The sequence below is a fragment of the Rhinolophus sinicus genome, chromosome 3 (genome assembly GCF_057876585.1).
Source record: "Rhinolophus sinicus isolate RSI-liver-muscle chromosome 3, RSI-T2T, whole genome shotgun sequence".
Taxonomy (NCBI): Eukaryota; Metazoa; Chordata; class Mammalia; order Chiroptera; family Rhinolophidae; genus Rhinolophus; species Rhinolophus sinicus.
In genome coordinates, this window is record NC_142503.1 from 187,931,508 (window position 1) to 187,957,460 (window position 25,953).

At 37.3% G+C, this 25,953-nt stretch overlaps 1 long non-coding RNA gene across 1 annotated transcript in view; it reads right to left on the minus strand.

Annotated features, from left to right (window-relative positions):
* Nucleotides 1-25,953, minus strand: part of LOC141570518 (uncharacterized) — a 203,451-nt gene that overhangs the window by 10,221 nt on the left and 167,277 nt on the right. The window contains exon 3 of the long non-coding RNA XR_016020924.1: nucleotides 13,930-14,093. This is a non-coding gene — a long non-coding RNA (uncharacterized LOC141570518). The remainder of the gene's footprint in view (nucleotides 1-13,929; nucleotides 14,094-25,953) is intronic.

The window sequence follows — 25,953 nt, forward strand, 5'->3', positions numbered from 1 at the left end:
CCATCCCTCAATTTCCTTCTTGCACCAGCCACTGCTAAGGTGGGGGAGGAGGTTAGCATGTCAACAAGCCATCTTTTCCTTCTTTGAGACTTCAGTAAGGAGAGAGCAGTGTTGAGGCTGGGATTTGGGCTTGTCAGTCCCACCTCACCTCCCCAAAACAGAATAAAAATAGTTACTTTGTTTATATTTCATTAGGGTTGTACTCCCTTTTACTCACACTTAATCAAGGCCCTTTATGAACTCAGGGATGGAGAGGCTTAAAAGTTGCCCTTCTCCCATGTGATGTGCTCTGAATCCTGAGTTAACAGGGCCTGCTGAGTTATGTGAATTATTTTAAGTCAATACTGGTGTGTCGGGGCGTCCTGGCTCTCCTATTGACTTATATTCTGACGTGCAGCATTATTCCACTTCTGTGTGCATGAGGAACTTACTTTTTTTAGCACTTTTTTTAACTACAGGCATTTAAAAACAACAAACAACAACAACATGTATTCACCAAAAATGTGATTCAAATCCTCTTCTGTGACTTCTGTCATAACAGTTTTTTGTTGGTTTTCACTGATGTGATTCCAGAGTAAAATAAATATAATAATAATAATAATCCTTTCCTGAGGGCAGCCAATCTGTGTATTGCCAGGAGGTCCGTTGCAATGGCCAGCTGACATTGCTCTATTTTCTTCTCACGATGATAAGGCTTTGACCTTGGACAAATCTCCCCTGCCACATTCTTGCTTGGCCTGTTATTTGAAATCCTTGGGCCTCAGTGTCTTCATTATAAAATAGGAAAAGGTAAATCTATTGGGGAGAGTTGGGATGAGGGCTAGATTTGACCAGCGTATGTAAAGCAAGCTTGCACAACTGTTGGCACATAACAGTTGCTTTCTTCTAGAATCTTGGTCTAATTCCTTATCGTCATTCTTCATTGATCATACCACATGTATCATGGCCCTGAACACAAACTTAGTGGAAAATGCACTTAGTGGAATACATACTTACTACTAACACATCCCTCCAAAGAAAATACAAGCAGCCTCACATCCAGAACAGGAAACTGAGGTGGAGACTATTTAAATAACTTGCCAAGTTCATCAGCTGGTTCGTAGGTATGTCTTCGAGGACCCAGTAATCAAATGCAGAATAATTCTGCAGTCTGACTGTGGTAGAGTGATACCCAGCTGTAGCCCTGGGGGCAGTGCTTTTGGGGAGGGTTTGAGTGCTGGTACTCACTGTCCTGACACATGGCCACACTCCCACTGTGCTTAAAATACAAAGCTAACTCTGCTCGCTCTGGCAGTAGCTCTAATGAAGGCACAGTTGGCCATGGATTTATAAAACTTGAAAGTATCCACTGATTCCTGACCCCAATTGCAAGACAGAATGGTATTATGTTAAGTTGTGAGGTGCAACTATATTGTAATTCCCAATAACAGTAAAATTTTCTCTTTTTTAATATACATTTATTCTAAATATAAGAATCAATTTTAGCAGCATCTCACTCTGTTTGTTCCCACATGTGTTTTTGAGTGAGCTAAGAATGAGGGGGATGACAGATTGTCTACTTCTTCTGGACCCTCAGTTCCCATAGACAATGTTTATAACCCTGGCTTCCCGTAGAGAAAATCAGTCTTCATCTTGTTACTGAAGAAAACAAGTTTAAGAACTACTGGTCTATAGTAAAAACTAAAGGGAGGGTTTCCTCTCTTCTCCTATTGAGCCTCTCTGATGTCTATTGAGTTGTGAATGCTTCTTAGAAGAAATCTAAGATTAACTTAAAATAAGGTGTGATAGAATTCCTTCTAAAGCTTTCATTACGGGTTAATTTTTTTATGTCAATTTGACTGCACCACAGGATTCCTGGATCTGATTAAATATTATTTCTGGGTGTGTCTGTGAGGGTGTTCTAGAAGAGGTTAGCATTTGAATTGTACTAAATAAAGCAGGTGGCCTGCCGCAATGGCAATGTGGGAAGGCTTGACTAGGAAAAACCAAAAAAAAGAGAGAGAGAGAGAGAGAGAGAGAATATTACTTCTCTCTCTACCTGACTGCTGAGCTGCACGTCAGATCTTCTCCTGCCTTTGTGCTGAGACTGTTATGAATTTGTCACAGTAACACTTGTTAAGTGGAGCGCAGAGTACAGAATCGTGAGTCTCAGTTCACCAACAGCCCCCAAGAGGAAGTGAAATAGAGAAGTCTACTTCTCACAGGTCCTGGAGGAAGCACCCTGCACACATTGAGGGGCCACATGGGGAGGCTGAGGCAGAGTGCAGAAAGATGCATGACCTGGGGCACATGCCTTTACTAGGGCTTGTGGGTGGGAGTGTTTGGGAGTCCCCAAGCTAAGCCTCATTGGTCAATTCAACCCAAAAGCATGGAGTTTTGGTCAGCCCAACAGGAGTCTTACCTAAGGGACACATTAGGCATACCAGCACTGGAAGGCAGGGGAGACTGACACAAGTGCCACTGGGGATGTCACATTAAGAACTTCCATTTGCTGTGACTCTGCAGGTTGCTATCTAAGGCGTGCACTTGCGTGAAGGAATAGTGTCAATTTCAAGTCATCGTAGGCCACATGGCCAAACAAAATGGGTGCCGAGGCAACAACACCATAGAGAAGTTTATCTAAACTTTTGACAGACTTACACCATAGGTGCCACTGATTCACAGGCCTCTGGACTCGAGCTGGAATTTATACCATTGGCTTTGCTGGGTCTCCAGCTTGCAGACTGCAGATTATGGGGCTTCTCTGTCTCCCTAATTGCATGAACCAATTCCTTACAATAAATCTAATTTTTGTGTGTGACTGTGTGTGTCTGTGTGTTTGTGATATATAGATATATAGATATCCTATCAGTTCTGGTTTTCTGGAGAACTGTGACTAATATACCTTCAATACACTGTTACAAAACTGAGTGAGAAGGCATTAAAGAAAGGAAGAAAAATACATATGCTGATACTCTTCTATTTCAATTATTTTATCCATATACCCCCACCCAAGCCCAAATTTCTGGCTTTCTGTGTAAGAATAAATGAAATAGCTATCCAACAGAGACCAAATGGGATGAAATGCCTACTGGCAATGTCATTGGAAGGCTGTAAAGAGTGGACGGAATATACTAACTTGGGTTTCTTTTCTTCTCTAAGCACATGTTCTGAGCACTTTCTGAAGAGAACCCTTCCAAGGCCATCAGGAAATAAGTGGTTCTCCCTTTGCATGGCACTGGCCAGCTTGTTCCCTAGCCCTGGCCAGGAGTGCCTGCCAGGTTCGCTGTAGAGGACAAACAGAGTGACATGGCAAGCCAAATTGGCACAGGTCAGAGTCCATAAATTTCTGGTTCACTTTTTGAAATTTAATAATCATCACTTAATTTTCTGTAACATTTTTAAAATGAGTGTTAATGCTAGTGTGATGTTAGTAAACATAGTTGTAAGCATTCACAACTAGACCAAGTTTCAACCCGCAAATCAGCAAATGAATGAAATCACATGGTTGTTTGTGTGTGTGTGTGTGTGTGTGTGTGTGTGTGTGTGTGTTTAATAGATGCAGTTTCTAAATTTCCTTCTCACCAGAGGTCAAGTGTCCAAAATGTTGCATCTCAGACAAGAACAGACAAATAATCACTCTGATGATTTTAATGAGGAAAATCATCAACTGAAGAATGACATAGGGTACACTTAACAAGATCAGACTTTCCTTGACACGCTGCCACCTTTCCTAAATAAAATTATTGTGCCATGTCCAATTCATCTCTCATTCCTCCCATTCTTAAATATTTGAGACAGGTTCACATCGTTTCCATCCTGCCAAATCAGCCTTTGGATGGACCTGTTCCAATTTGCATTCGGATTCATCTGATTTTAAGTGAAATGGTGGCTTCAGATCCCTGGTGCTATCCTGACACCTGATCCCATCCCTAAATTTCTCTCATGCTTTATGACCTTTCTAGGTGTCTTGCTCTACAAATGGGGAGGCATCAGCACCTTGGAATTCTTCCAGATAATATCGTGGGAGCTGAGCATCCTAATTTTGTCTCAGTAGGTACAGAGAAAAATTCTTCAAAAATGCACACAAAGTAAACCAAGGTTCTGGCCACAGACTAAAAGTGAAAGTTAAAACTTGAGTCTTGTGGTTGGAAAGGCAATTCCTTAAAGCAGGTTGTACCAGATTTCCTAGTTGACATGCTTGCAGAGAGGACACTAGACACTAATGCTAGGTCCACCAGAGAGAATGCTAAGCACTCTGGAGGCGGTCAGGTAATATTTTCTGTAGTTAGGAAAATTACAATGTGCATATATTTGGAAAAACAGCTAAGCACAGTGTATCATTGGAAGCAACTACTATCTTCAGGTCAACTAAATGTCCTATTCTTCTTTGTATTAGAAATTTCAGCTTTACTTGAGCCCAAAATAGCTTTTTGTTCGTTTTATTTTCTGTGAAGGGTGTGGTCCTAGGAGATTTTCACTCTGTGTCCCTATTACGGCAACTATTAGAGTCTTAAAAGATACCTCAAAAGACTTACCAGGAAGAAAATGAACCTTAATTTGGGGTTATTAATTACTCCACATTGTATTTCATTCTTAATTCTATTTTCATTCTCCTTCTTTTTTCCCCACCTGTTTCCCATCTTTCTCCTCCTCTGACTCCATTCATTTTTAACCTCTCTAATTTTGTTGAGACAGGTTAGTTAGCATGTTACTAGGTGTGTGTGGGGAGGTGGGATCCCCTAGTGGAATAAACAAAAACCAGCCATATTCTGAAACTCCAGGTTCTGAATGTCTCCTTCATTTCAGGATAAAGATATAAGAAGACGCCACGAGGTTAATAAGTTATCTCAAAGCCCTTTTGGCCGGACAAAGGAGCAGATCTGATAGATGGGAATGGGTTATTTCGTTAATCCCTTCAGGATGGGCAAACAGGTCAAACCTGATAGATGAATTCCATTAGAAGGCTCCAGCCCCCTTCCCCAAACAGGCAAGGGAAGGTATAAAAGTAAAAGCTTTTGCCTCAGTCACTGGGCTTCCCAGTTTCAGGTACCCCCTCCCACTCCGGAGCTGCAACCTCTTCTCCTGCCTCTAATAAATTATCTTCCTTTACAACTCTTTGCCCCTCCCTGGTCCGTGTGTCCATTCCTCACAGATCCAACATAATTTACATCATTTGGGGACTCACAATGTGTCATCGTTGTGACACAACTGGGAGAGGGTGGCCAGGGAAAAGAGAAGTAGATAAAACTTCAACCACTTCCTTTCACACCTACAAATATGGGATCTTTCTTTCTTCTTCCCTTCCTCCTCCTCTACTTAGTCCTCCTTTTGTTTCCTTTAGTGGAGAGCAGCGAAGCTCAGAAGTGGGAGGAAGACATAAAGTGGTATCTATGGATTTCAATACTTACATTATTCACCAACTATACAGTACAATAGGGAAACAAGAAAAAGCAAAACCATTAAAACTAGCTTAAGAATCAGATAAATTGAAATGTAAATTCCATGTCTGTTGCTGGCTGGATAAATCATGTAATTTCCCTGAACATCAGTTATCTCATCTACAAAATTCAAAAATGCACACCTTCCTTGAGTTTCGCTTATGGAGATTAAAAAAAGATAAAGTAAGCAAAAATTCTGACATTGTACAAAATAAAGCATATCCATTATAATTAGCTCCGACATTGAAAGTTGCTGGTATTTTACAATTAATTATTATCCATTAATGTAGGAATAACTCCTTTCCAAGCATATATATATATGTATATTTATATATGTAATATATACATATATATACTAGTATATATAATATATACATATATTATAATATATTATATAATATATACATACATTAGTATATATAATATATACATACATTAGTATAGTACATATATAATATAGTATATATTATACAGTATATATTATATATAGCTTTTTATCATAGTATTTAAGAATCTAAACTTAACTTATACTGTAATTCTGTTAACTTTAATGTAAAATCTTTAAATGAAATCTATATCTCTGATTCATGGGGGAAAATTAGATTATGACACATTTAAATTCTAGTGATGTCTTGTCTACAGCTCTAAGTGAAAATTCAGATTGGCTTAGTGATAATAGGTTTATGTGAATTGGGTATATTTTAATCAGTGAAAAGCTTAATCATTGTCTCTAACATCTTCTTGGTTTTATTACATTGTTCCAGTATGCAGCATAAATTGTACCTGCTTCTATAAAAAGTACATCAATATTCAAGAACTAAAATACAAGCATATGTTTAAATTATCCATTCATGGGTTATTCTAAAAGTAAACTGTATTCTATGTGCAAGTGCAATAAATTAATCAACTTCCAGTGAAAATTAATAGTCAGAATCTTGCTTTAAGGAAGTAAAAATATTGTTCAAAAAGTTGGACACTATACTAACTCTAGGTCAAGTGACAAAATGCAGTGTTAAGTTACATTAGTTGCACATTTGAACTCCTGCCGTAAAGTAAGATGTACTTCTGAGCCCTTAAAAAAAAAAAAAAAGAAATGAAGACAATTGGTGCTGAGAATCCCTTAGTCACATTACACTCCTATCAGTAGAGCCTTGTTCCATGTCACCACTACAAATTATTGAGATAATTTTTATATTTTCTTGGTTTTATCTAAAATTATCAGCGGGTCATTATCAAAACAGCTTTGTAAGAATGAAAATGGTCACCTGACATCAACATTTGTTTTGCACTCAATATAAGTTGAATATTGCCTCATCCTCTCATATTTTTATATATATTTAAAACATGTCAAATGAAAAACAGATTACAATAAAGCCTAGCATGTATTCATTCATTCATTCATTCATTCACTAATAATTATTAATGCCTACTAGATGCTAGAAACTTTTGAAGTTTGATAATCCAAAAATGGAGACAACTCAATCTCTGTCTTCCAGAGATTCAAGGAACAGATAATTATGGTATACCCATAATTACAGTACATGCATAATTACATCCATATACACATAACTATGACACATACATAAGGATGTTAATGTCAATGTGGTAAGTCCTAGAATGTCAGAATGAAGATTATGTTGGTAGAGAAGAGTCTGTGTTTAACTGTGTAGCGAGCTCAGGGAATGCTTTCTTGGGGCATATGTCAGTTGGGTAATACATTATGACGTTCTCCCTAAGGAATATTATTTCTATTCTGCCCTGCAGCTAATGTTCTTCTAGTGTACTATTCTTACTACCTTTAGTTAATCAATTAATTTATTTATTATTTATTCATAGAATTATTTTCTTTATGTATTTCAATTATGTAATTACCAATAGTTATCATTAACTGGGTTTTTATAATGAGCCAGGCACTGCTAACTTTTTTCCATACATTATCTTGTTGAATTCTTTAGCAATCAATGAGATGATGACCATGGTTCCATTTTATAAGTGAGGAAATTTAGATTCAGATGAGTTAAGTAATGCTGTCATTTTTGGTCATATTCTTGTGTCCAGTCCCCATCGTGAAGATATCCAGGAGCCCACCAAGAGTTGTCTATTAGAACAAAAGATGCTCCTGTCAACCAGGAAATTCCAAGAGATTTCGGAGCTCTGTGCCAGAAACTCGGGACAAAGGACAAATATTTATTCCTTATTATATATTTTGTATTCCATATTACAATGTGAAAATAAGAAAAAGCTTAGAAAAATAAATTTATATTTAAATTGTATGCTGTAAACAGAGAATCTTTGATAATGGAGGTAGGTATTGATAATAATCTGCTCTGTATTTCCTAACTCAATGATGCCTTCACCTGTCTCATCCTCACTTTGCTCAGGTATAAAATGGGTGTAATCATTGTATCCCTTCCAGACTCACAGAGCTACTATAAAATTAAATGAGAGCCCTTATATTATTTTAAAGTGGTTGGTAACAATAAGAAGTGACATGAAATTCCATGTACTTTTATCTATATTTTCTTATTCTAGCAACTTTGTTCAACTTAAGAAGTAAATATTTTTGTACATTTGAACCTTACTTGAAATTTCTTATGTAGTACTGTGATAAACACAAATTTGGCAATGGCATGCCTTCCTTTTTCTCCACATCAAACATCCACCTTTCTCTGTTGTGTTATCTACTGAATCAAAGCCTCAATATTCCACTCTGCTTATCACCAGCCCCTTTCCTATCTACTTTTCCAACAGTTCTGCCAGAATTCATGTGTATTTAATTTATATTGAAATACTAACTCTATATATCCACACAAACTCTGTTTTTAAGAACAAATAAATAAACAACAATAACAGCAAAAACAGTTGTTTCTCCATCTTATGTCCTCAAATCCATGTCTTGTTTCCTAAAAACAATCCCTTTCAGTTTTTTTGTTTTGTTTTGTTTTGTTTTGTTTTGTTTTGTTTTGTTTATTCTTTGGTACCCACTTTCAGATATTTCAATAACATAGTTATAGTGGTGCTTCCTGATTTTGGGCTTCAGTCATTATCTATTGACTTTCACTAAGAAACATGAAATTTGGATAGCTTCCCCATACATCATGGCCCTCTCCACCCACTCCACACATACACACTCTCATTCCACTAAGCATACACTTGAATGTACGTTTTGCTTGAATGAATACTGTTTACATTATTATTATATAAATGTTACTCAAAGTGAAGCAAAGCAGTTAATAAGATTATTCTCCTTTCCTACACAGTGTTTTTGTTTTCCCTGGAGTTATGAAGTGCTTTCTTTTATAATCTGCTTCATTTTCTATGTACTTACAGTTAAACTATCCTCTATTCACGTGATTCTTCTCTCAGCACATCAAGGATTCTACTCAATCTTCTGAAAGAAGATTTTCCGGAGTTTCCTGACTTCCTCTCATCAGAACTAGTTAAATAGCTATCATCACGGGATCTCCCTTTACGCTATCCTCTCTAGCCTCCCTCATACCTTCCTTTTTCTTAATTTACTCCCTTGTTTTAGTGGACAAATTCCTCCTGTAGCTTCCTAAGAAAAGGCACATGGAAGGTGATTGTGAAACCTTAAATAATAAAAATGGTTTTAATTCTATCCTTAGATTGAATTGCTTGTTTTTCTGGGTAAAGATTTCTAGATAAGAAATCAGTTTTCCCCTGAACTATGAACATATTCCTTCATTATCTTCAAGGTTGCAAAGTTGCTATGAAAAATTTAATTGGAATATATTACTTGATTCTTGATATGACATTTTTCTTTTTCTTTCTTTTCTCCCTGGAAGCATGCTGCATTTCATATCTGAATTTTTACGGTGATGTGACCTGGTACATGTCTGCCTGCGCTGGACACCAAATGGGCCCTTTTAATTTCAAAACATCCGTGCTTTAATTTTGATTAATTTCTCCATTTCCTCTCTTCTTTGTTTCTCTATTCTCTCCTTCCAGAATTCCTATTAGCTGTATACTGAACTTCCTGGACTCATCTTCTCATTTTCTTTTATTTCCTCAATTATTTTCACTGTTGGGTCTCCTTGCTAAATTTTCCGAGAGAGTCCTTCAGTTTTATTTTCCAGTTTTACCAATCTTGGTGGGTAATGAGGGCTACATTTTTTGGTTTTTTAATCTTGTAATTCATTATTTCAATTTTCATATATTTGATTTCTAATAGCTTTCATTTGTTCTCTGAATATTCCTTTCTTTAATATCATTTCTTATCTCTCCATGGATATTGCAGATAGTTTTTTGTATTATTATTTTTTATTTTCAGCAACCTTCCTAGAATCAATTTCCTTCTTGCCTTTTTTCTATTTGATTGATGGTCTTCCTTTGTATTGGGAGCAGTGTTATTTAAAGTAAGACCAGATGCTAAAACACAAAAACCTCAAAATACTGTGACTAAAAGAATATAGAATACAAAGAAATAGAGTGAGAAATCTGAGATAGCACAGCTTTGTTCCAAGGACTCACTCAGGGACCCTGGTTCCTTCCATCATTTTGCTCTGCTGTCACCTGGAGCTTGTCCTTCTCTGCACACTTGAAGCTGAGTCACATGGACCAGGGTAGTCTGAGCTCCATCTTGCAGAAAGAGGCCCTGAGAGGAATTCCAGGACTGCAAGATCTTTTGAAGCAAGTGAGGTAAATGCTACATGCATCATTTTTACACACATTTCACTTAATACCTGGTTATCTCTAGCTGCCAGGGAAGTCATCGATGAATTTAAGTTCTATTTCTACTGGAAAAGGAAAGAGCAGAATTCAAGGACAATTAGGCATCTTTGCACAGAGGCTATTCTAAAATGTCTGGAGACATTTGGCTGACTGTTCAACTTTGACAGTTGGCCAGAATACAGCTCTTGGAAGCTCTGTGCACATAGTGGCATTTTTCAGTTTCTCTTTTGGCTATAGAGTGAATAGACTGTTGGACTATTGGGCTTTTTTGTTTGTTTGTTTAATTTTTATTTTGTTTTGTGTTGATTGGGACTCTTAGGTCTTTCTCTTAGGTTGGCCATATGTACAATAACGTTTCCATTTTCCTGACCGGAGATTATAAGTCTTGCTGACTGTGTTCTAGAATCCTAGTGGGGCTTTTAAGTCACTGTGTATGTGTGAACATGTCACTTAAATCCCCTTCATTTATTAGGTTGGTGCAAAAGTAATTGCGGTTGAAAAAGTCAAAAACAATTGCAAAAAGCGCGATTACTTTTGCACCAACTTAATAGTATAGTGTCCTACTCACAACTATATCTAATGCATGACAGTGTACGTAGATCGCTACTTTATCCTCTCCAGAGAATAAAAATCCTGCTTTCTGTAAGAATGGGGGAGGGATACTGGGCTGAATGTGGAGCTTTGGGAAGAGCTCAAAGTTCTAATGCCTTCTTGATCAGCTTTTTAAACAATTCTCCTGCTTCTGTCCTAACTTTGTGCTCAATGCCAGTGTTGTGCAGAGGTTTGTGATGTAAATCAGGCAGTTCTTAGCTTCCTCAATGATGGGGGTCAGCAGGACCTGTGGCTCTCTCACTGATGAGCAAGGAGTCAGATAGCTTCCTTCAGGTGGGTCAGTTACTACACAGGGCCATCTGCTTTCCAGTGTTCCAAATATTGTTACCGGGTTCCTTTACCATTCTTTTTGACCTGATGTGTGTATTCCTCTTTAAAACGAATCTTTTTATTGTTGTAGTGGGGGTTTCAATGAAAGCACGTGTTTTCAATATACCATATTTTAATTGGAAGTGATCAGTAGTGTATGAATTGTTCAGGCCATTCCATCATTTAAATCATTCTAGGGATTCTCCTTGCATGCATTGAAAAATGGATTCCACACACTACACACAAGGTTCTTCAAAACCAGGATCCAGTTTCCCTCTCTGTCTCTCCTCAATAAGGCTAACTTCTAGACACAATGGACATTCTGCCATTCCTTGAATCCAGTTGTTAACTTTACCTCTTCTTCCTACTCTGTTATCCCTCCCTTAACACAACAAAATCTGTGGTATTAACTTCTTTGTATGCTTATGATTCCTTGATGTCATGTTGTATTAACATTACTTACAGATGTGTCTGTCACCAACTCTTTCACATCCTGCTTCCCATCCTTTGTGGAGCTACTAGAAGTTAGGATCTTGGTCTTTTAATTTTTGTGTTTGTCTCACCCAGCCTAATGACTAGTATAGAGTGCGTGCTTCTTGCATATTTATGTAATTAATTAAGCATTCTGTATGTGTAGCCAGTGTTGGAACGTGGGCAAATACTTGGGTTTGAGCAATATATTTTGTTTTATAAAATATTATATAATTGTATATACATATATATGTATGTATATACATATACATACATATATATATATGCATATATAATACAATTAAACATTTACTTACTGAGCTCCTCCTATGTATAGCGCTACACCCCTCATACCAATTTAACTCCTTATGATATATCTTTCCCTAAGAAAAGTAAAAATGGCAGCCAATATTCCAAGTACCATAAGAAAAATGACTGAATGTCTTCTTCCCATTATTTAAAAAAACATGGGTGAACTTTCAAAATCTCTGTCACACACACATACCCTGCACTGGCTCTATTACTCCTAGTCAGCATGGCCTCGTATGGAAACACTGATAAATTAACTTGGAGCCAACCAACCAGGATTGGAATCTTGGTTTGTTACTAGCTGCTAGCTAACCACAACCAAGTTCCCACATCTGTAAAGCAGCAATAATGTTAATACCAAGTTTAATAATAGGTGGTGGTGAGGATTAAATAAGTTTTGGTCTGATGAAGCTCGTTTTTGCTGTAAATTCTATGATGATAAGGATTAAGTCCATCTTATGCACTTCTATATTCCTGAACTTCTAGTGAACGCTTAATAAATATCTATTGCATGAATAGTGAGCAGATGAATTAATTAGCACATTATATGTGTTACTTAATTCCAAGCATCGTAAAGAGGAAGAAGAAATAATCGTGCATTTCTTGTCTCTGTTTTTTATAACTTTTCTTCCTATCTAAACTTTTTCATTACCAAAATTCTCTCCTTTTTTCCTCCCTAATTCTCTTCCTCATATTTCTTTGTTTTCTCTTTTATTTTCTCCTTTCTTTCTCCCTCCCTCTCTCTCTTCTTTCCTTATTTAGAACCTTCCTTCCTCCCTCCCTCTCTCCTGGTTTTCCTTCCTTCCTTCTTCCCTTCCTGCTTTTATTCTTCCTTCCTTCATTATATCCTGTACAGAAATCCCCATCTTCAAATTATTTCCACTACATTCTCCTGCAAATTAATTAGTTTATTAAAATGTAACAAAATTATGAAACATCATATATCATCCTAGTAGGAAAAACAGAAGAAATGCTAGATATGGAAGTCATTTTTTCCATCTATACAATAAATTAGCCCAACTTCATTTATTACTTCTATATTCTAAATATCATGCTCATCACTCTTGTGAGAAGTTTTATTCCATTGCAAGTGTTCTATCTGATCATATTTTTGATCAATAAAAACCATTTTCATTTTTCTATTGTAGACAAGAAACACTCTTGAAAAATATGATTAGTAACTTAATTTTTACATTTTTTAGGGTCCTATTTAATGTATATAGCCTTTACTAAGCATTTACTTGAGGACATAAACTCATTTATTCCATGTAGTGATCCTATGAGCTAGATGTGAGTCAACCTGTGCTGAACAAATGACAAAAAATGAGGTTCAGGGAGCTTAAATGTTCCTTGTACAATGTCACAGAATAACTAAGAGGTGGAATCAGTATGCAAAGTCAAAATTTACTACAAAGCTCAGGATCTTTGTACCATACCAGTCTCTCTCTCTCCTGACAGACTTGACAAAAAAATAAAAAAATAAAGAAAACAATCTGGTTCCTTTGACTGAACTTCTCATCTACTCTTGCTTTGGCATGATTTTGGTCTGAGTGTCTCAAACACCTGGACAGAAATGTGTTGCCAAGTAATATAAAAAACATTACATCCCCCATAATTTTCATAATACAACAATGTTGATGCAGTCAGCAGCTGCTGCTTTATATGGGGCACGCAGAATAAAGCCAAGAATGGGTAAGATGGGCCAAGCGTGGACAGCCCTCTGAAATTTTTAAAGACCTTTATGAATCAATGTCAGAGAGGGCTCTAAGTCCCAGCTCCTCTGTCAGCATATTGAGCCATATTAGATTAGCACATATGTATAGTGATTTTTGAGAAGGAATATTTCCTTAGGAAAAAAGACTGACAGACTTGTGATCCATCAACATTTCTGTTGATTCTGATTTCCTTGTATCTCGTATCTATTCTTTTCTCTCCATTGCCACTGCCACTGTTAAGTTGAGACCACTTGCACCTGTTATCTTTTTGTACCAAACTACCTATGACTCATTTCTCCACTCCTACTCTAGTTGCCCTCTGTACTGGTTTCCTATTGTTGCTATAAAAAAAAAGAAATTACACCAAACTCTAGTGGCTTAAAACAGCACAAATTCATTACCTTATATATCTGGAGGTTAGAAGTCATAAATGGATCTCATGGGCGAAGATCAAGGTGTGGACAGAACTACGCTCCTTGGGAGGCTCTGGGACAGAATCCATTTCCTTGTTTTCCAGCTTCTAGAAGTTTCTCACATCCTTGTTTTGTGGCCCCATCTTCAAAGCCTGCAACATAGGAATGAGTCTTTCTCTTGATTTTATGTCTTTGATTCAAACTTTTCTCCCTCTTCTTTCTACCTGTAAGAGCTCATGATTATATTGGGCCCACCTGGGCAATCTCCTCATCTCTCAAGCCTTAATTTAATCATCTCTGCAAAACCCTGTTACCATGTAAGGTAGTATATTCACAGATTCTGGGTATTAGAATATAGACATCTTTGGGGAGGTGGGGGGCCATTATTCTGTCTATTATGCCTTCCAAGTCATTTGGCAAATCACTGCAGTGATCTCTCAAAAATTCAAATCAAGACATATTACCCCTATGCTACCGATAATTGTTCCTTGTTTTGTCTCCAATGATTTGACCCCTGCTGACCTAAAGCCAAATATCTCTATACCCCTCCGCAAATGTGGATGAACCAGAGCAAATGGTACATTGCCTCTCTGTCTCAATTTCCTCATCTATAAAATAGGAATATTAATAGTTTTTCACACGGTTTCTATAAGGAAGCTATAACTCAGTTCATTGTTCTAATTAAACTTTCGAGTCCCTACTGATATGGATAGTTCTCTGATTTTATCTCAAAAATTTGCTGTCTCATAAAGTAACTACTAGCCACATGTAACTATTTAAATTTCAATTAATTAAACAAGTAGAATAACAAATTCAGCCCCTCCAGTACCTTAGCCACATTTCGCTGCTGGCTAGTGGTTACCATATTGAGCAGTATAGATGTAGAAGATTACCAAGACTATAGAAGTTGAATAGATTTTCCTTTTAAAATATTAACATATAATATTAGGCTGAACTACAGAAAATTGCTCTTTCTGTAAATCCAAAACAATCAAACATCAGCAATAATGTATGGTTTAACCACACGCCTCTTAGAGACCAGTAGTCATTTCAATCTCAGTTTCCAAGAGGAACTTCCTCACACTCCCCTTACCCTAGAAACAGCCAGCTAAGAAGTAAAATAGCTCAGCCTGACTGATGCCTTTACTTCATTCCATACCCAGAAATAATACAAGGGATTGCCATATCAGGTTTATAAATTCATCTTTAAAAAAACCCACAGGTTATTTTTTTCTCTGTTACAATAAATGTGTCCTGAAATTGAAACATGGTTTATTACAAACTGGTCTGCATTTTGGATATTTGTACCTGGAGTTCTCTGCTTTTTAATTTAATGCATGTATTTAGCCTTTCTAAAGAGCTCTTGGCAAGCATAAATTTAGCTCTTCTGGTTTAAGAGTTATGGAGGTGGTAGCCATTGCAGAAAGAGAGAGAAAGAGAGAGAGAGAGAGAGAGAGAGAGAGAGAGAGAGAGAGAGAGAGAGAGGAGAATTCTTAGCAATTTAATGGGACACCTAAGACTCCAAGTTTTGCACTGGGAATTTCTATAAAACTCCATTAAGTCTCATATTACATTACCCCCAAATAACTTAAACATACTGCTAGAATTGGAGAGGGATCCTAGTTCTTAGTTCCATAATTACTTATAGAGCATTCTGTCAAGTAGTTGACACAGCTGCAGACGAAGCTAAAAAATACTAGAATGAAATCATCACAAGTACAAGCTTATATGGTTTTTGACTGCTGAATCCCCGGCATGTAGTACAACGCCTGACATATAATAGGTGCTCAACAAATATTTATGCCTAACTGAAATACATGATATGTTTTATATTAAATAATGAAATTCATGGTCACATATGTTATAATATTATATAAACACTTTGGAACCATTGAAATAAAGTATAAATATATATGCATATTTGTGGATCCTAGAATGACAGAGCTGGGTCTTAGTTTTATATGATACAACATCATTTTATTTATTTTCCTAGCTTCTTTTTTTGTATATATTAAATTTATTGGGGGTGATTTTGGTTAGTAAAATTATATAGGTTTCATTGTAAAAGTCTATAATACATCATCACATTGTGTGTTCACCACCCCAGAGTCAGTTCTCCTTCCATCACCATATATTTGACCCCTTTTCCCCTTTTCTACTATCCCTTTCCCCCTTCCCCTCTGGTAACCACCAAACTGTTGCCTGTGTCTATGAGTTTTACAACAACATCATTTTAGAGATGAGTAAACAGATTCCAAAAACTAGCATGACTTCATCATTTAGTGGCAGCAAATGAGTGCAAATATAGCCACAAGAAAACCATTTGTAAACGTTAATTATAATAAAAGTTACTATATGTATAATACTGACTAGTACCAGGCACTCTTCTAGTTACTTTAAATATGTTAACAGTTTTAATCCTCACAACGACCGGTTAAGGTGGATGCTTTACGATAGTCATTTGGCAGGTGAGGAAACCGAAATACAGAGAGACGAAATGATTCCCTTTTGATTGTCCAGTTGTAGCAAGCCAGAATTCAAACCCAGGAAATGTGGTTCTAGGAACTTCATTCTTAATCACTTAGCCATACTAACTAACCAAAAAAATCAACGGTAGCACATAACACTGTTAGGGAGAGGTATAACTTGTCTGAAAAATACCTGCCCTCTTTGGATTAGGAAACCTAGACAAGAAAGCTATTAGCTCACACAAATGCAGGCTGAGCAGAGTTGGATGTCGGGAGAGAAGATGCTCTCCACAATCAAGCGCCCAGAGTTTCAGGGGAGCCTCTCCTGACTCCATGGGGCTGGGCTCACAGCTGCTTTCATGTTGACTTTTTTCCCCCCATCCTGATCTTAAGGATCGCAGGACAGAATAGCAGCATTCATTCCTGGGTTCTGAATTTGAGTCAGTTTCTCTGCCTTCAATCAATAGTTTGATTTTCATGCCTGTGAACCTGTGGGAAGAAAAAGGAATCACCTTTTTTCAGGTATGGTTTCATTTGACTGCAAAGAAGGGTGGGACAGGGCAAATGAAAGCCTCACTGAACTGAGATCTCCTTGAAGAATGAAACTAGATTCCCTTTAGAACACAGAAAATTCTCTACTTCAGAAGCCAGGATCAGACATTTTCAAGGCAAAGCCAAGGAAGATTAAAAAGGAAAAAACAAAGAAAGGAATCATATAGACTTTTTTCTGGGCTTCTCAAATATACCCTGTTTCCCTGAAAATAACACCTAGCTGTACCATCAGTTCTAATGCGTCTTTTGGAGCAAAAATTAATATAAGACCCAGTCATATTATATTATATTATATTGTATTGTATTGTATTGTATTGTATTGTATTGTATTGTATTGTATTGTACTGTATTGTATTATAAACACTGGGTCTTATAGTAAAATAAGACCGAGTCTTTTATTAATTTTTGCTCCAAAAGACGCATTAGAGCTGAAGGTCCAGCTGGGTCTTATTTTCAGGGAAACACGGTATCTGCTTGAACTATCCTACAGAAAGTAGAAGGGTGGCTATTTCCATGAGGAAGGAAATAGCCAACTAATGCCAAGAATTACCATTTATTCAAATGAAAGGATAATTTTTGTTACTATTTCCTTGAAATTTTTATCCTCATTTTCTTCTACAAAAGAATAGTTGCTCCTCTTTTTCAGAGGTCAGGAAAAAGCATGATGTAATATTTCCGATATAAAACTGAAATTCTAAATTCAAGAGAAATCTTACCAAGCTTTCAAAAAATGGCATTTGAACAAAAATGAATCCATTTACAACACTGATTTAAAACATTCGTTAATTACAGAAATTCCCTGCAGTTTTCAGTTTCTTTGGTATTTATAGTTTGAATATAATTGTATTTTTTCCTCCTCATATTTTATACCTAAGACTTAATTCCCTACTTGATTATTAGCAACGTGTGGGCAATATCCTCTATATTTTGCACCAGATACCAAAATACTCAAAACACACTTAACAATTAAGTACTATAGCTTCTAAAGATGTGATGGCTTTTTATACAGATTAATACAGTAGGGGTCCTTTTATTCTCATCTCTGAGCTTGAGGTTGTGCCTTAGAAGACAGAGGCTATCACGTGTGCTCTTTAGAATAACAAATCGTTACGCTATATTATTCAATTAGGACAAAAATATTCAAGAAACATCGAGGCCACCCCAGCAGCTATAACAAGAACTCTTTTTATAAGGTTTACAAAATACCAAGGTTTGGGGGGACAATGTATTTCAGTGTGTTTTAGGATTGAATTGTATAAACAAATAAACAACTTCTTTGTATAGTTCACAGTGTCAGGAGTCTCTTACCAAGATACCATTGCTTAGAAACCAACTACAAAATCCCTGTGGTCTAGAAAAATATGACTTCACTGTCCATATGTCTGAGTGATTATCTACATGACGGCTGCTCTCCGCTGAACTCACGTAAATGAAGAGGGCCACATGGCAGTTGACAGCAAGGCTAGTCGTGGCTGGGATGGCATGGTCAACTCAGCCCCACTCTACCCGTTGTTCATCCACCAGGGTGTTGGCCCAGGCATACACCCATGATTGAGGTACAAGGGAGAACAGGCAAGCCCAATCACACAAGAGTTATTTAAGCCTCTGTTATGTAACACTGGCTAATATCCCTTTGGCCCAAGGCAGTCACATGGCTGAGCACAGAGCCAAAGGGGCAGGCACTTTGCCCTGCCCAAAGTGGGAAACTACTGCAAAGTTACACGGCCCAATCATGTGTCTAAGGAGGGGTCATAAATTGGAATCAAGTTTAAAATCTACTGCATCCGTCATTTGGAGGGGAAAATGTAAGATTCAAATGCTAATCAGTAATGAAACTAGAAAATCTCTGAAAAAGGGCAAAGACTATGTTAGAGGTCTAGACTATTAGTCTAGACCAGCAAGTGGTCATCCTTAGAGATGATATTCAAGGTTGATGCAGCTGATGGAGCACAGAAAGCAAGGCAGGTGAAGTTCAGACAGGTAAGCAATGTGCTGGCTAGACAGTCTTGGTAGGTCATTTTGCCACCTTTCTCTGCCCTGTTCTCTGCTCTGGAAGGAGGATCTATATGGACTTCCTCAAAAGGCTTCCTTGCCTTCTGGCTTGTAGCTGGGATCCGCAATTGGAGACACTGACAGGAGATGGGAAATAAGAGTTTGGAGTGGAGAGGAGAGTGAAGTCCTAGTAAAGAATTGGCAGTGCTTTTGCAGGAAATCTTTTCAGATCTCTCTCTCTCTCTCTCTCTCTCTCTCTCTCTCTCTCTCTCTCTCTCTCTCTCTCTCTCTCATACCCACCCCCCGATCCAATAACCACTTCTTCCCTTTGCCCCTTCAGCTATAACCTGAATTGTTCCCAGGTTTTCCAACCACTGGAGTTCACTTTCTCTCCTTGGTTTGCACCTAAGCCTGACTAAACCTTTAAGTCTCTTTATCAAACCCTCCTTAATCCTTAGAGTGTATGGACCATCTCTTTCCTGCTGGAACTCTGAAAGGGGTGGAGCCAGAATTTGAGCTGAAGTCTGTCTGATGAAAGACCTGCATTCATTATCACTACTCTAATATATACCCAGGCTTAGGATATTGGTGTGTTGGTAAACTCTGAGTTTCTATTTATTATGAGAATAATGGTAATAATCACAAAAAAATAGTTATAACAATTAACATTTATGAAATGCTTACTGCATACCAAGATTGTTCTAGTCTTTTATAAATAGAAATGCCTTTAACTCTCACCATAGATTATGTTATTAATTCTCTTTTCCAGATGAGATAAATGACACAGAACTAAGTTGAGTTACTGCTCAGTATCGTAGGGCCAGTGAAGGGGATATAAACCCAGGCAGTCTGGCCAAGAGGCTGAATTTCTAAATGGTCATTTCATACACCGCTCTCAGCACCATGATAATTTATAGCAATGCCAGGTTGTGCCCATTTTGCATTATAATACTTTCTTTCCTCAAGGTCCACTGTGCCAATGAGTAAAGTTATCAACATGTTTTAGTCAGCTGTGTACTTTTCACCATGAGACACAAATAAAGAACAGACTACATAGTTTCTTAAGTCCTTAGAAAATGAAAACCACTTAAGAAGAAATGGTAAATACACAGAACAAGTGGTGCACAAGATAAAGTATACTCATATTAACCCATGTTATTTTAAATGTTCGTAAAATGCATTGAAAATAATTTTAGCCCTAAGTAAAGATGTAAAAAAGAACTCATTACCAAATGACATTTAGGTACTTGACTATTTTTTTTGCCATCTGTCATCTTACTTCCTCTCACCTGTATAAATGGCATTTATCTCTGTTGACATCCTGATTATGTTATCACTACTTTTCAGTTATTTCTGCTAACCCATGACAGGTTTCTTTATTCGCATGCCATTCACTTGACATTTATTTGATCTCCTTAATTTATGTTTAAATATGAATTCCTAAAAATTTGCCTTGATTATATGTTGTTGTTTAGATGATATAACTTATTACCTTTGAGTTTAGTCTCCACAGAAAGTAGCAAGTGATACTCATTTACCCATTTAATAGTTTTTATGGGAATTTCAACAATAAATAATTTCCGGGGCAGTGGATTTCAAACTGAAAGTTCAGTGGCTTCAGAATCAGGGGCTAACCTCCTTTTCCCTCCAAATACATACAGATCGTCATCCCAGAAGACTTCTGGAATTCCGACATGTGGGAGGAGTGAGGTACCACTGCTTTTGACAAAAGCATTCCTGAAGGGTAGTTTCTATGGCAGGGGGATCATGTGGCTAGACGAAGAAGAAAGGAAAAGTGGGAACAAAGCGATGACTGGAGCAACACTGAACTTGAAAATGGAATTACTATGAAGAGAAAAAGTCACCAGCCTGGGACCTGGATAGAATCTGAGAGCAAACTGGTGAGGATACCAGTTCTCTCCTTAACAGGTTCAAGGACTTATTGCGAAGAACAGAGGAGAAAGTGCATTGATTGACCAGTGTGCCCAACACAGAGCACAGGCCCAATGAATCTAGTTATTCTCATTACAAAAATTCTGTGATAGCAATGTAAACCTTAGAAAATACCATAGAACTGTCAGCTTGAACCATATGAAATCGCCATTCTTTGGGTGAAATGATAGAATGTAGGCAATTCATGTGGTTCAACATTGTATTAGTTATAATCAACATGGAGACTGTTATCATGATAATCACTGGAGTTCAGGCTAAGGACAGTAATCATAAAGGATGAAAACCTTCTCATCATACTGAAGAGTGATACATTATTTTCTGTGTATTCGTCTCCCCTTGCTGTAATATTCAGCCTTACAAAGAATTTTTAAAAACCCTGTAGTTGAGAGGAGTAAAGAGAAAATGCTACTAGATTTCAGTGCTGGAGGGAATATGAATATCTGTACAAAGCAAAGAATTAGAAATATACACATTACATTGAAAGGGTTTCCAAAAATATTAAGTAAAAGGTAAAACATAATAATAATTCAGTTGTATTGTGATGTTTTTATAAAATAATGAGAAGACCCTTCATATATACCTATGTTTAGTGTTATTATCAGAGCATGGAGAAAAATACACAAAGATACATTCAGGATAGTTTCATGATGGAGAATAACGTGGCTAGGTAAGTAGTAGAGAAAAGGGAGAAACCAAATAATTAAAGAAAGAATTTTTAAAAATGGCATCAAAACTTAACAGAATGTAGCAGGTGCAATCCCAATTAAATATTTACATAAAATTGAGGTAAAATCTATTTTTAGTTTAAAAGTACAAAATGTATGTCCTAAAAGTGCCTATGAGGAACTGAAGTGTGCTAAGATATACGCTCTCGTGTTAGAAAATAATTCTATTTCTCTAATGTTGAATTATTGTCTGTTCTTAAGTGCCACTGGGAGGAAAAATACTATCTTGAATAACCAGTCAAAGTTTTGATTAAATAAATCATTTATGTTTGGTTTTCATAGACAAATAGTTTTCCCCGCTCTGAAGACTTTGTTGAATGTTGGAGAAAGTAGTCTCCCATAGAATGTATTATGTTAACTGCATTTTCTTTTACGTTTTTTAATTATTACTATTAGTTTTAATGATTACTATTAGTTTCAGGTGTATAAACAACACAATAATTAGACATTTACACCCTCAAAAACAACCCCCCCCAATCTACTACACCCCAGACATCATATATAGCTGTTACAATACCATTGACTGTATTCCCTATGCTGTACTTTACAAATATGTAGTATTTTACTCAGAAACCCAACAGATTTATGATTATGTTTATTCCAAGTAAATATTAGAAAACAGGCAAGTCTTAACATGAGTAAGTTGTTTTAGTTAATGGGTGGCCAATGGGAGCATGTGCTTCTAATATCTCTATTGTTCAAGTTAGTTGATTTTAATGGAAGAACTCATTTCAAGTCTAATTAATGACCGGTTTCTATAAGTATAAGAGTCCCTGCTCTGTAAAGAAAGAGTTGCTGAATGCCTTTCAGCTTGTGAACTAATGTGTCAGTAATTTGCAATATGCTATATATCACAATGATGAAAATGGCTTTTTATAAGATTTTTTCCTCATATATTAAGACACTGATTGCTATGACACAATTCTCCATGGGGCTGTCACATTTCTGTATGTCTTGTGAAGCGAGGCACTCACTGACCTTTGTTCTGCCTTATCGGTTCACAATGTTTGTTTAGTGAGGACAGAGACATCGTATCTCCCTCTGGAGCAAAGAGCAGGCATGCTTAAGTCCAGTATAATAAAGACGATATGTCACTCAAGCACATAGGAAAGCATGCTTTCTGCCCATTACCGAAGATTAAGTCTCCCTAAGGGGAAGGCTCCTTTCCTGAAATTCAACCCACTGAATGTGCAGGTATCAACGCTTCCTCTCCACATCACCCAGAAAGAAATGGGGTTTGGGGCACCGGTACAAAAATACTCACACTCTGACTACTGCTGCTGTTGTTAAGTAATAAACTAGTTTCTGCACAACCATGAAACTGTGGAAGGCTGACTGGTTCACTTGCGAGTAGGGTAAAATCTTACTTCACATGTCTTGCCATGCATGCTCCCATTCAGACTAGAAAAGCATATGGCTGAAATCATTCAGGAGTATCCTCTGTGTGTGGCTATCTGGAGAATTCAGTTTACACCATGAAGCCTCATTGATACAGATAATACGCATTCTTTTATCTTCCTCCCATTCGGTACTTTCCAAATGTTAGATATTATAATTCTGTGCCATTTAATCATAAACTGCTGAAACTATTATGTACTTGGTTTTTAAAGATCAATGTACATTTTTAACTTAAAATATATTCATTGTCAAATAATGTATTGAAAGGAAACATCATCCCTGAGTTTAAAAGCCATTATCCGATAACTTACACAGGCAGTAAGCCGAAAATGTTGGAGTATATTGTCAGGCACACTGAGCAGAGAGTCTTCTGAGAAGCAGTAATTGCCCTCTACTGTTCCAGGAAACTTTCCAAGTAGAAAAAAAACCCCTTCTGAGGTAGGGAAAATAGCGTTAATTCCCTTTACAAACACGGGGCTGGAGTTGGTAAGAACTCCAACCTCTGGTAAAGCCACACTGGCCTCTTAGAGAAAAAGGAGGGACCTCTTCATTCCCATACTCGCAGGACTGAATGGAATGGATGAACACGTCAAATGGAAGAACCAAATCACTAAAATTATGTGCAGGAGAAGCAAGAGAAAAATTGACAGAGCTATTCCTTTTTTTGATGACTATAATAGTTGGAGCCGAACAGAAGATGGCTGAGGTGATGCTGGGGAATAACTTGGAGCTGGGAGGGACAGGAAGAGCAGCGCAGCTAGAAAGATTGGTGCCATGGAAGCCGCTGGTGAGCTGTCTCCTAACCCACTCCCTCCGGCTATCTGTCCAGGAGCAATGTCATACCACTTCACTGCCTCTCAAAAAGTCACTGAACTCAGTGTCTGTGACATTACATTCGCTTGATTCTTCTACTTTCCTGTCTCTTTTGGGTTGGCTCCATTTTCTGTCATGGTTTAAATGCTGGCCAACCAGAGTTCCTCAATCCCCACTGTGGATTTGTCTCTCTACACCTTCTCTCTTGGAAAACTCAACTACACCCTTGACATCCATGCCTTTACTGAAAAGAATCCCTCCTGCCCTAACTCCGCGTGGACCTGTCCATCTATTTTCTAGGCATCTCCACAGAAGTTTTGATATTATCTCAAACTCAGCATGCACATAATTGAACTTTTAATCTCCAGTTCATCCATCCCTCAAAATGACTCCTACTTCACTATTTCTACAAAATGATAATCCTATATTCCACGGGCCAAATTCAACACCATTTTTGATAAATCCATCTCATTTTTTTCTATCTTAGTGGCTGGCGAAACTTGGCCAATCTAATTTTATTCTCTCTACTTCTGTCCATTGGTCTTTCACAACTAATACTCCTCTAGACCCTCACTGTCTGATGCCATAGCCACTTGTGACTGCTGAGCACGTAAAATGTGGTGAGGAACTGAAAAATAGGCTGAGGAACTGAATTTTTAATTGTATTTAATTTTAATTAATGTAAATAAGAAACAAAAAACAAAAATATTTTGTTAATACTTTTATAGCAATTATGTATTGAAGTGAGAATATTATAGATTTGTTTGATAATTAATTTTATTACCTTATTAATTTATTTATTAATATAAGTATATTAAAATTAACATTTTCTGTTTCTTTTACTTGTGTATATGGCTTTGAGAAAATTCTAAATTATATGTGTGGTTTACATTATATTTCTACTAGGCAGTTTTAGTTTAGAACATAGCAAGGGTAAACAGAGTGGAATTAACTGATTCAGAATACCTAATGTGTTCCAAACTTCATGCCAGACATTCTATAATTTGGTTCACATAATCTTCAAACTGTTTCTGTCAAATAAGTAATAGTAGTCTCCAATCTTACAATAAAGCACTGAACAGGACAAGGACAGAAAGAGCGTTGTTACAAGGTCACAAGGTTGAAAAGCATAGAGCATGAATTCAAATTCAGTTCTACCAACACAAATCCAACGCATTTTTCCTTGGCCCAGCTGTGTGTTGCTGAAAGATCTCTGGGAAGTACTAAGGGTTATACAGGTTCTAGGGGCGCCTGTCACTGCTAACTGCGTCTCCTAGAGTCACAGGATGGTGCGATGTGGTTTGGCGCACCAGGCTGTAAGCAGCTGCTTGGGCATCTGTGTTCATGAGCCATCCCATGATACTCTCCATCTTTGTGATACTCCCCTGCCTGTGTGATCTGACCCAGCTGTACAAACCCAGAGCCGTCTACCACCTGGGCTGGGGGAAGTGACTCAGTACTGGATCACAGATGCATGCCCAGATTTCTGGCTGAGCCCCTACTTGCTGACTGCTTCACAGTGCAGTCAGGCATGGCAGCTTTCCGGCTTCATCCATCTTCCATCCTGGCAGACAAAGGTTGGGGGGTTGACGGGATTCACCTAACAAAGGGCTTGTAGCCTTTGTACCTTCAGCTAAGAATAAAATCAAGTTTAAAAATTCCTGTATGACCCATTCCAAGGAGAATGCAATCTGTTTGTGCTTGGAGCATTCAGTCTACAAGCAAAGGCTAGTCTGACAAGTAGATAGTCTCTTACATAACATGGTTTGTGAAGTTTCACGGGAGGACTGGCTTCTGGAAACAGCTCCTCTTGGGTTCTCATAGATTATGTTAAATTCTTCCATGTAAGATGCACGCTTTCTGAACTTTTCTATCAGCTAATGCAAATTAAAATTCAAGGAGAGCTGGTAATCATTTTCAGGCTAATGATTTAACAAGATTGCTGTGAACATAAAGTCTAGTAGAAATGTGATACTGAATATTCCACTGATAATAAATAGCAAAAAGAAATATATCAATAATGACTAGCATTTACATTTCTCATAACCACTTTAAAGCACTTTGTACTCTGAATTTCCTTTGATCTGCACAACTGTCCCACATTATGCATA